Source organism: Gopherus flavomarginatus, chromosome 7 (genome assembly GCF_025201925.1).
Source record: "Gopherus flavomarginatus isolate rGopFla2 chromosome 7, rGopFla2.mat.asm, whole genome shotgun sequence".
Taxonomy (NCBI): domain Eukaryota; kingdom Metazoa; phylum Chordata; order Testudines; family Testudinidae; genus Gopherus; species Gopherus flavomarginatus.
Genome location: NC_066623.1, coordinates 20152763 through 20163681, shown reverse-complemented (window position 1 = coordinate 20163681; position 10919 = coordinate 20152763). Strand labels below are relative to the sequence as shown.

Genomic DNA, 10919 nt, shown 5'->3' with positions numbered 1-10919 from the left:
TAAAATGCTGCAGGGGAGCCAATTAGGAGTCTAGCATAATGTGTGTTCTGGTCTCCTCACATCCACCCAGTCCCTGGATAGTAAATATACTCGTAACACAAGATCTTGTGTTTTTTCAGCTCCATAAATGGCTTCCCAAGTCAAAATTAAGCCATTTTAAGCACATGTACAGTTTCTAAGATATGTCAGTTTCATTCATCTGGGCTCTTGCACATGGGTCATACACACTGCCCTGCTTCTTCCCTGGACTGTAACTGCTAAAGCACATGCTCCTGGTATTAGCTTCATAACGAAAAGCCCAGGTGTCCTCTCCCTGATCGATAAGATATTACACATAATAGGAGATGGGAATCACAATCGTAAAATTCCAGACTAGAAATATACAGCATGTGTGTATGCCACTGACTGTGCTATCTGAGGCTCTGAAAACCAAATTCTGTAAGTAACTGAATACACCTCAGCATAATTAGTGATTACAGCTTTGTGAATCTATAACAGATGATGTGTCTGTGCGTGATTTATGCAGCATGGCACTGGCTTTGTATGTGGCTGGGATGTGACGTTGGTGGCTCTTTATGTGCTTTTGTAGCACAAGGCAGGAGCTTAATGAAGGGGTTATTCATATTCTGGCTGTGCTGCTGATTCCACTGTTACAGGTGTATGCCTAGCTGCATGCTCATTGATATGCCTTTCAAACAGAACACAAAGCCCTTCCTCAGAAAGATGGTCTCCTTGACAAGGGAGCCAGCATGGCCCAACTGGCGGACACTGCTGATCCAAGCTGTGAGAGACACATCCAAGTAGCAAGTGATGTGAGCACTTCCTGCAGCCCTTACTGGAGAGTGGGAGGGAGAGGAGGAAGTTGAGACTGGTGCAGCCTCTGCACCACATCCTGGCATTTCCAGGAAACCTCATTTTTCCTTCCCTTTTGGAGGTCTGCGTGCTCTGGATCATGCCTCGTTTAGTGTTGCGTTTGATGCGTGGGGGCGCTTCTTCTCACCCCCCGTTTTCCTCTCTTTACCCCATCTCCCTGAATTAGGGTGACCAGATAGCAAATGTGAAAAATCAGGACGGGGGTGTGGGGTAATAGGAGTCTATGTATAAAAAAGCCCCAAATATTGGGACTGTCCCTATAAAATTGGGACATCTGGTCACCCTAATTTGGGGAAATGCTCTAGCAAATGCAGTTAATTTTCATTTACACTAAGGCCCCTTTGCAGTGTGCTAGTCATGTAAAGGGGCCTTAAAGTGGATGTAAATTCGCTCACATGCACAATAAAGGGGCCTTCATGCAAGCGTATGTCTACCCTGAAGTAAAAGTACCTATGTCAGTTGACTTGGGTTTGTAGGGCTTGGGCTGCACGGCTATAAAATTGCAGTGTAGACTTCTGGGCTCGGGCTGGAGTCCAGGTTCTGGGACCCTCCCCCTCGCTGAATTCCAAGTGAAGAAGGCAATGGAAGCCAAAAGAAGTTACTTTGAATTCACACCAGTGTAAGTGACAGCCAAATCTGGCCCAGTACATACATATCTTCTGATATTTGTGAGTGAATATGGTGCTTATGAAAGGGTGAAATAGCCCAGGCCTGAGCCAGGTGTTGTGTATGAACATATTGGACTAGCAGCTCCCCTGACAAATCTCTTCCCCTTACTCCTCATCCACTGGAACAGTCCCCCAGTCGTGGGCCTCTCTCACAGCTTTGACAGTGCTCCTTAATCCTGCCCTACATCATACACTCACACTGTGTTAAGAAGAGTGGTGTAAAAGCCTGGACAAATAGATAATACAGACCAGCCTTCCAGGCCTGAGCCTTGTTGAAGAGTTATGCTGAGGTTTTGTAATATGGACAAATGGAGATTAAGGTAAGTTCCAACAAAACTCATTTTTATTCATGATGGGGAGGGGGAGGAGGGAAGCAGGAGAGTGAGGTCCTTGGCTGGCATTGATGTGGCAGATGAGCCTTACAGAGTTTCCCTGAAAATCTTTAAGACTTCTGTCTACAAGGGCACAGGGATCAGCGGTACTAAAGTATCAGTCATTGCAGCACGTAGCATCAAGAGAATACACTCCATTGTGTGCTGCCAGAGCATGCCCTTGCCAGAGACTGCTTAGAGAAACACTGGGTATCAGATCACATCACAGTCTCTCCTTCCTGCTCCACCTCCCAACTCTCACCAGACTTGGGATACTTCTCTGTACATTGGCTCCTTAGTGGACTCTTCCCTCCCTCTTTCCCCTTTTTGCTGGTCTTTGACATAGCTCTTCCCAGGAGTTAGCTCTTCACTGATTTCCCAGCTAGGGAATGTGTTTTCCACCTCTCTCCGCTTTCCTGTAGTTTGACCAGTCGTTTCGTGAGCATATTAAAACATGTTGTGTACCTCCCCTTGCAGCTCTGAGATCTTTGAGTGGCCTTCTCCCCATCCCTCCTGTAGGAATTTCACAAATAAACCCCTGGGGGTTGTGCCTGAGGTGTTAGCAACATGTAACAGTGAGAGCTCCTAGTTTGCTGGGCTTGCTGTTTCTGGGTGTTGACTCCATTCCTTATTTTTTGTTTTGAACATGGGTAATGCCTGAAAATAAACCCAAATCTGTAAAAGATTTGGCATGTCATTCCCACAAGCTGGGAGCCGACATGTCCGTATAGGAGTCTTGGAATTTAGGAATCTGGGATGTGGGAGGAAGGACTTAAGCAAGCATGAACATTTTAATTTGTGGAGCTTTAGCTATGTGGCCTTATTCAGACAGTACACCTGGTGAACTGCTCTGTTAAGACAATGGGAAAGCATATGGAGCTGGAAAACCTGTTGTCTTATGCTGCAGAGTTTAGGGTTAACGGTGCTGGCAAGTTTCTTTGTGATACCGATGTTACTTTTTGAAATGAGCAGGAATCCAAAACCTGGCCCCCAACCTTTCTGGAAGTGTGGAACCAGAGCTGAATTCTTCTGAACCCCCTCCACCAGGTCATCAGTAGGAATAGAACCTGGGACTTCTATCACCAAAAGCACTAGTTTCTACGGTCAGAGCTAAAGGAACAGCTCTCTAATGTGGGATCAGGCACTAAAAGGGACACAAAGGCAGGCTGTTGCATAGATGCACTTTTCCTAATTTTGACTCTGTCTTTCTTGAAGAGGTATATTTTTTACTCTACCCTCCTTACTCCTCTCAAGTAACCCCCCCCATACACTGCTTCTGGCAACTGGCCAAAGCACACAGTACACTGCCTGAAAACCCTGAGCATTCGTTGCTTTATTTGAACTGCAGGGGCTTGCTTTGTACTGTGTATCTCTGTTGCACATGCATTGAAGCTCCCAGTTGGAAATCGTTTCTCTCTCTGTGGAACAAAAGCAAAATCTGTCTCAGATGAGATCATCTCCTTGGGACAGAGCAAACAGTTAATCTCCTTGCTGCTTAACCATTGTATCAACAAAATGAGTTGACCTGTTACGTGAAATGAATGTGACTTTGGCAATGTGACCTTTGGCCCTTTATTATCCAAATGAATGTAAAGTTATTAGAACTGCAATCTCCATCTCCTATGGCATGTACAGTTGGGGGAGTATTAAAGGCATTTTGAGGGGTGTGTGTATTATGCCCAGTGAATCCATCACTTTGGGAACCTGAGGAACACCAGAGCAATTGAGAGGGAGTCTCAGCTCGTTAGCTGTTTGAAACTAGTGTTGTCATAGCTGTCCTGAGTGCACAGGGAGCATAACGCTTCTTGCCATAATGTTGTTATGCCTGATTTTGTGTGTGCACACACTCAGTTCAATGTGGAGGGAGAGAAATTCAGAAGCTTACCAAATGGTTGACTCTAAAATAGCATAGAGTGCATGAGCTCAGGGGGTGAAATAAGAAGTCTTCAAAACAGACACATTGCAAAGAAGGAAATTACTGAATCATCACATACCAAATGCAGCATTATGAAGAATTATAGTGTAGGCTTTGGGAACAAGCATCCTGCATGAGGAGGAGTCCTGATTTTGATCTATTAGGGGGTGTGTGCATAGGTGTGCTGCCGCACCCCCTGGCTTGAAGTGGTTTCCATCATAGACAGGGTTTACAGTTTAGTTCAGTGGCTCTCAGCATCTCCATTATAAATATTGTTCCATCATATGTGTATGTGTGTGTGTGTGTGTGTGTGTGTGTGTGTGTGTGTGTGTGTGTGTGTGTGTGGTGTCTGTGTGTGTGTTGTGTGTGTGTGTGTGGTGTGTGTGTGTGTGTGTGTGTGTGTGTGTGTGTGTGTGTGAGAGAGAGAGAGAGAGAGAATGTGAACTCAGTGTTGGTGAAATACCAGCTTATCAGCCCTGGAAAATAAAATAATATATATACTACAGGTTCAATACAGACAAGCAATTAACACTTCCTCCACGCTGACCTACCAGAGGGCCTCAGCTCTGACCTAGAAGTGAAAGGAAAGTCTAGTCTTCTGATGCATTTCATACTTGGCTTCTGCTAACATGCCAGCAAAAGGATAAGTGCCAAATGTGGTGTTTTTGTGACATGGACACATGTCCAGTAGCAAATACATTGGAACAGCCATTAATTAAATTTAATCCTTGACAGATGCATCATGAATACTTCCAGAGGGGCTGGAGTTTGGCTAAATGTAAGGTTCGCATCCACTCACCTCCACGATAGTCATGAATGTTTCTCACATATGCTGTAGAAAACTCATCAAACTAATAAGTACAGTAGAATATCTGAAAGAATTGTTTGGCAAATACCTTTGTGTTGCACGTAATTGTATCCTGAGGTCATCGCTGTTGAATGGGAAATAGCGTGAAAGTGATAATTCCTTGCACTCCTATAGTGCCATGCATTTGAGGATCTCAAGATGATTTACAAACATGAACAAACCCTCACAATGTGTCTCTCACAGATGAGGGACCTGAGGCAGAAGAGTGAAGCGTCTTGTCCAAGCTCACACAGTAGAGCCAAGAACAGACCCAACCTAGACATGAGTTTTAACCATAAGACTATCCTTCCTGCTAAATGTGTCAGCTGGCATTGTCAGTGAATGCAGCACTATAATTCTGTACTCTTATATATATGTACAGTATTTATGTATCGTACATGTGCAAGTTGTAAAATCAATATTAGCAATTTGCAGATATAAATTAATATTATTACTTCACATTGTTATGTATCTTAGTAATTTTTCACATTTTTTATGCCTAGAACCCTTCCTCTTAAGTGTTCAGCAATCTATGTGGATGGTAAGTTGGTGCCTGCACTCAGACTGTCAGCTTTAACAAGCAATACCAAGTGGAGTTGGAATAGGGCTTGGATGGGAGACTGCCAAAGACACTTCCAGTAGCAAGTTAGAGGACGTTGTTGCTCTCTTTGCCAGAATAATGGGAATCAAGCTGTGTGTATCCATACGCATAAGGGTATTAACACTGATTGTGTTAATAGAAAATGTCGGTCATTGGCAGTGGTGATCCTGCCATATCCTAATACAGGGGTAGGCAACCTATGGCACACGTGCCGAAGGTGGCATGCGAGATGATTTTCAGTGGCACTCACACTGCCCAAGTCCTAGCCACACTGCCCGAGTCCTGGCCACGGGGGGCTCTGCATTTTAATTCAATTTTAAATGAAGCTTCTAAAACATTTTAAAAACCTTATTTACTTTAATATATAACTAAATTACTGTTGTATGTATAGACTTATGGAAAGAGACCTTCTAAAATGTATGACTGGCACACAAAACCTTAAATTAGAGTGAATAAATGAAGACTCGGCACACCACTTCTGAAAGGTTGCCAGCCCCTGTCCTAATATTTATTTATTTGTATTGCAGTAGCTCCTAGGAGACCCAGTCATTGACCAGGGCCCCATTGCAGGGGTGCTCCAGGCAGACCTGGGGGTCATGGCCCCATCACTTTTAGAAGTGGGAGAGTTATGCCCTCTCACTTTTTACCAGCCATAAGAATGAGTGATGGGGCAGTGGGGGCGGGGAAGAGCGAACGAGGTGCGGGATTTTGAGGGGAAGAGGTGGCACGGGAGCAGGACCTCAATGGAAGGGGCGGCGCGGAGGGGGGGTGGCACTTGAGGAGAAGGGGTAATGCGAGGATGGGGCTTTGGGGGGAAAGGGTGACATGGGGAAGGGGCAGCATGGGGGTTGGGGCACGGTTCAGGCGCCGGTGGCACTCTCCCACACTTTTAGGGACCTTGTACCGCTCCTGCCTCTTGGTGCTGGGTGCTGTACAAACACAGAACCCTGCTCAAGAGAGCTTACAAAAGTATAAGGCCAGAGACAACAGGTGCATACAGACAATCAGATGGCGTACAAGAAAACACAGATATGTATCTCAGGACGGGGCAGGGAAATTTATCAGAATTTAGCCTGAATTCTTAAGTTCACATCTGAATTTTATCAAGTTTGGCAGAGTTCGGATCCAGGGTTTGGAGAGAGAGAGTCAGTGCTGTTATGCCTCTCCCCCAGAGCTTAGACACCTGCTCCTGGGCTGGAAGCCAGGCACACTTGGAAAATAAAAGAGAAGGAAACCACAGCAATGACTGCCCAGAGACAAAGTTTCTGAATCAGCAGCAGACTAAACAGCATACAGCAATTGCTAGAGAAGAAGGGGGTATGTCAACAGCACATCCTCGATGTTAACCAGGGGAAATTGAAGCTCCATTTCCACTGGACGTGGAGTCTGATGACTGGAAAAATGTTTCTCTGTTTACAGGAATCCGAAACCTTGTAATTCTCTTCTGCTTCCTCCTCCTCCCTGTCTCCCTGGAGCCAGCCAATCGCTAGCAGACACATTTGCAAAGGAAGGCTTATTCTGATCCTGAATCTCTGTAATTTAATAAAAAAAAATACAGGAACAATAGTAACCACAGCAGCAAGATAAAAAATATAAGTAAAAAAGAACAAATCCAAGCTTACATGTGAACACAGATAGAAAAGTTTAGACAAAGTGTCTTGAAATGGGAGGTGGTCCCTTCTCTGTGGATCAGTAAGTTACAGTAACAGAAGGGCATCCACTTGGTAGCACTGCTGTCGGCTCAAGGGTTAACCAGCAATCCCATCATTTGGAGGGCGGATCTGGGATTTAACAAGTTGTTTTAGGAACATATGAATTACCAGACTGGCTCAGACCTGAGGTCCATCTAGTCCAGTATCCTTTCTCCGACTAGCCATCACCATATGCTTCAGAGGAAGGAGTAAGAAACCCCCCAATAGACACATATGGGGTAATCTACCCCCGTGAAGGTCTCATCCTAACGGTTGGCTAATAAACTTTGAACCATGAAGTTTAATATCCCTGTCCCTGAGCCTGACAGGCCATGTGGTGGGATATTTAAAAGGAGCTACAGTTTGTGCTTGCAAGGTGCAGAGCAGTGGCTGGGGTACATTACTCCTAGGGATGGATTTGGATGTTGTCAGGAGAGGATTCACATTACATTGGGCCTGGATCCAGTAAATTCCTGCCCCCACCAAAAAGTATCAGGGCTCTCTCTCTTTTCCAGACTATTTTTACAGTTCACCATAGGCTCCCCTCGGGTGGACTCTTTCCTCCTTGATTTTTCTCAAGTGAGGCAGTGCAGCTGCCCACTTTGGAGCTATCAGCTGTACACTGTGTTTGTACTTGCTACTCTGCCTCTACTTCACTCCTCTCTCCAGGCCTCCTATGTCCTTGGGGTCTAGACCCCAAGAGTCATACCTTAATCTGACCCGTCGAAAACAAGCTGAATTTTCCTGGTCTCTTGGATCTTCAAAGCCAGGTTGAGCACGCGCTATGAGATTGCTCTACCAGCTGTAGAAACAGCTTCTTTCACTGTATTTTGGTAGTTGCACATCCAGCAGGATTCAGGACATGCAGAGGAGCAGGAAAATGAAGAATAATTGGGATAGACGGCACCTAGTCTACTGGACTGAGGTTGAGGAGAGCTAGGTTTGATTCCCAGAAACGAAGCTCTGCCGTTAGCCTACTGGGTGACAATGGGCGAGTCACTTCACCTCTCTGTGCGTCATTTTCCCTGTCTAAAATGAGGATAATGATACTGCACTCCTTTGTAAAATACTTTGAGATCTAGTGAGGAAAAGTGTGGTAGATATTATTTTATTTATTTATTTATTTATTTATTATTAGGGATGTTTGAAGGAGTTCTCCACAACATATTGGGCCTCAAAGAGATTGGAGTTTCAGGTTCAGTTTCAGTGCTGAGTGAAGGTTCAGGTCAGTTATTAATTTGATCTGGAAATGGGCAGAACAGGAAGTGATGGGGCAATTTTGCAAAACCAAAAGCAGAGGTGGTTTGGATCCAGCATTATTTTCCCTAAACCAATAAAGGTCAGGCTTCTGGATGAATGGGTCCATTTTTGTCCCTTTTTTATATCTTATGTGGTTTATCCATCCCTTATTATTTCCTGCACATCTTTCATTTTATATCTCATCAGTATCAAATCAATCAAAGCAAATATGGCCATTTATCACCCGACTATATCTTTTAATTCTCTGATTTCCTGGGCAGCCTTTCCTTTGCTCTTGTCTTTCGTCAGCTGAGCAGACATCGAAGGACAGAAGTTCACTGTGATGTTAAGCCTAGAACTATGCAGTACGTCATATTCAAGTTTTAACTATGACTTCAAATCTATTTCCAGTCTTTCCCCTCTGTCTGAAGCAACAGGAGACCCACTCACTGAGAGTAGTTAATATGCTTACAGGAACTTGGAGATCTATATGTAACAGCTGTAAAAGGCTTGAGCAACTAGGTTCATGAATTCTGAGATGTCAGTGCTTGCATGCTGGGGTTTAGCAGTGGATAACTGAGCTGATTTCTCTTTGACACTGACTGCCATTCCTGTAAAGTCAGCTGCCCAAGGTACCCAGCTTTTTCCATAATTATACTTGCAATGGAAGACTTAGCAGACAAATCACAGTGCAGGAAAGAAAGATTCGAATACTGGAGTTTGATCTATCTTTCCTGGTATTTTTTATTCTGCCACTGAAAACCTACTGTAGACTATTTCCTGAGCTTTCTCCAGAAGAGTAATGCCAAATTAACTGGCTATCATAGATTCATAAAGCAGGAGACTAACTGAGAGGTTGGCAGTTTTAGGGCATTTCTGAAGGTAAGGATGAGCCACTTGAAAATTGCAGAGACAGAAGGCCCAGGCAGATCAATGGAGGAATTTACCTTTCTCGGATTTCCTCTCTTCACCTCCTCTGACTGGCCTTTGCCAGCCTCAGTGCTGTTAAATCTTTAGTATTATTTGGGGATTGTGTGAGTTTAAATACCGCAACTGCATTATTTATCAGCAGAAAATCCTGGCAGGTTTGAAAATACCACAAGACATGGAGTGAAGCAGAGGCCTGTTGAATTATTCATGAGCTGGAATAGAATGCAATCGTTATTGCTGCTGTAACAAGTTTATTACTTTAAATTATTATTTTGTCGTCCCCCCCTTCTTTTTTTCTTTTTAAGCTCTGTAATGTCTTACATGATTATACAGACACATGAGCTGTTGGAGCCCCTGTCTCTCTTCAGACTGTTCATCTGAAGTAATAACTGGTTAAAATTTTCTAATACTTGTGCATATACTGTTGACATCTGACTCAGGACATACGTATTTGGTGTGTGTAGTTGTTTTCCCACACTAGCCAATCATGTTGGGCCTTACACAGGGCAGAGGATTGAACTCTTCCATTCAATTCCAAATATGGACCTCTGTGAGTCATCAGCTTTCTCTAAGAGCAGCTCTATCCCTGTCCATGCTATTTCCTTTCCCATCTTTTGAATGGGCTGTCTCTACCTCCCTGGATAATTATGCTTCTTTTTGAACTAGTGAATTCATACTGAGGTTACATGCTATTTATTATGAAGGGCAAAGATACCTGCAAAGAAATAGCTGCATCCTGAATGCCTGAAGATTGCATGATACAGCCTGGTGCACAGTGTTGAAATGCTCCACTTTAGTCCAAGCAGAGGCTATGTGTGTGTGCACAGATGGCAAAGATCTAAGCATGGTGCTCTGCACTGGACAGAAGTAAGTCTCATGCTCCTTGCATCCCCAAAATGCAAAGCTCATTGATGTCCAACAGAAGCTTTTCCATTGACTTGAGTTGACTTTGGACCTTAGTCATGAGAATGCAAGGCTAAAAAGCAATGGGGTGTGATCAGAGAATGAGGGTGCCTGAGGAGCCATGGGCTTAATTGTGACCTTCCTCACAGTGGCTACGTTTTCCCTTCTTAAGGTTAGATTCAGTCACCTGTACTCACGTTGGAGTAATACCTCGATTTTAGTAAGGTACTATGTCACATAAAGAAGTGTAGCAGAATCTGGCTCTTAGGACACACTTCTGCTATTGGGCAGGAGGAACTTGGCAGCCATGTAGCCGCGCTCCCAGCAGTGCAGGATTGGATTCCCGTGGGTGTCAAGTCTCACATCACTTTCTACTTTACACTTATGTATGTGAAACCCTTGGCTTCAGCACTGTGCAGGATCAAGCAGTAATGGAAAGCTGTGTGAATGTGATAGCCTGAGTTTGAGATGCAGTATATCTCCTGAACTTGGGCGGGAGAAAGCAGAGTGGGATATTCCACTCATCCCTTTGTTCTTTCCCAAGAACTGGGATAACTGCTTCACCCCACTCCCCCCAACCCTGTTCCTCCACTTCCATTATAGAAAAAAACTTAGGTTGCTCCCAGTTTTTGTGTGGAAAGATCCCTTCATCATCTCTTCTATCTTTTATTCTTTGCTTTTGAAGTGAATTTGTGAGGGGAGTGGGAGTCGCTGTTTTGACAGCCCTGGAGACTGATTTCTTTTTTTTTTTTTTTTTAATCTATATTGTTATTAGAGATTAATTGAAGAGGCAATGTTTGGATTGAGAACCCGAGCGGGATCAGACTGGGCAATGCGGGGTTCAGGATTAAAGGCTGAAGCAGGGCTGGCGTTCAGGTTTT

At 44.2% G+C, this 10919-nt stretch overlaps 1 protein-coding gene and 1 long non-coding RNA gene across 2 annotated transcripts in view; one reads left to right on the top strand and one right to left on the bottom strand.

Moving 5' to 3' along the window:
- CPEB4 (cytoplasmic polyadenylation element binding protein 4) overlaps window positions 1-10919 on the top strand; it is a 193873-nt gene that overhangs the window by 54788 nt on the left and 128166 nt on the right. The gene's annotated exons all lie outside the window — the stretch shown is intronic.
- Window positions 6129-10919, bottom strand: part of LOC127055694 (uncharacterized) — a 70561-nt gene continuing 65770 nt past the window's right edge. Inside the window, exons 3-4 of the long non-coding RNA XR_007775569.1 lie at window positions 6898-7056; window positions 6129-6807 (exon numbers count right to left, since the gene is read on the bottom strand). This is a non-coding gene — a long non-coding RNA (uncharacterized LOC127055694). The remainder of the gene's footprint in view (window positions 6808-6897; window positions 7057-10919) is intronic.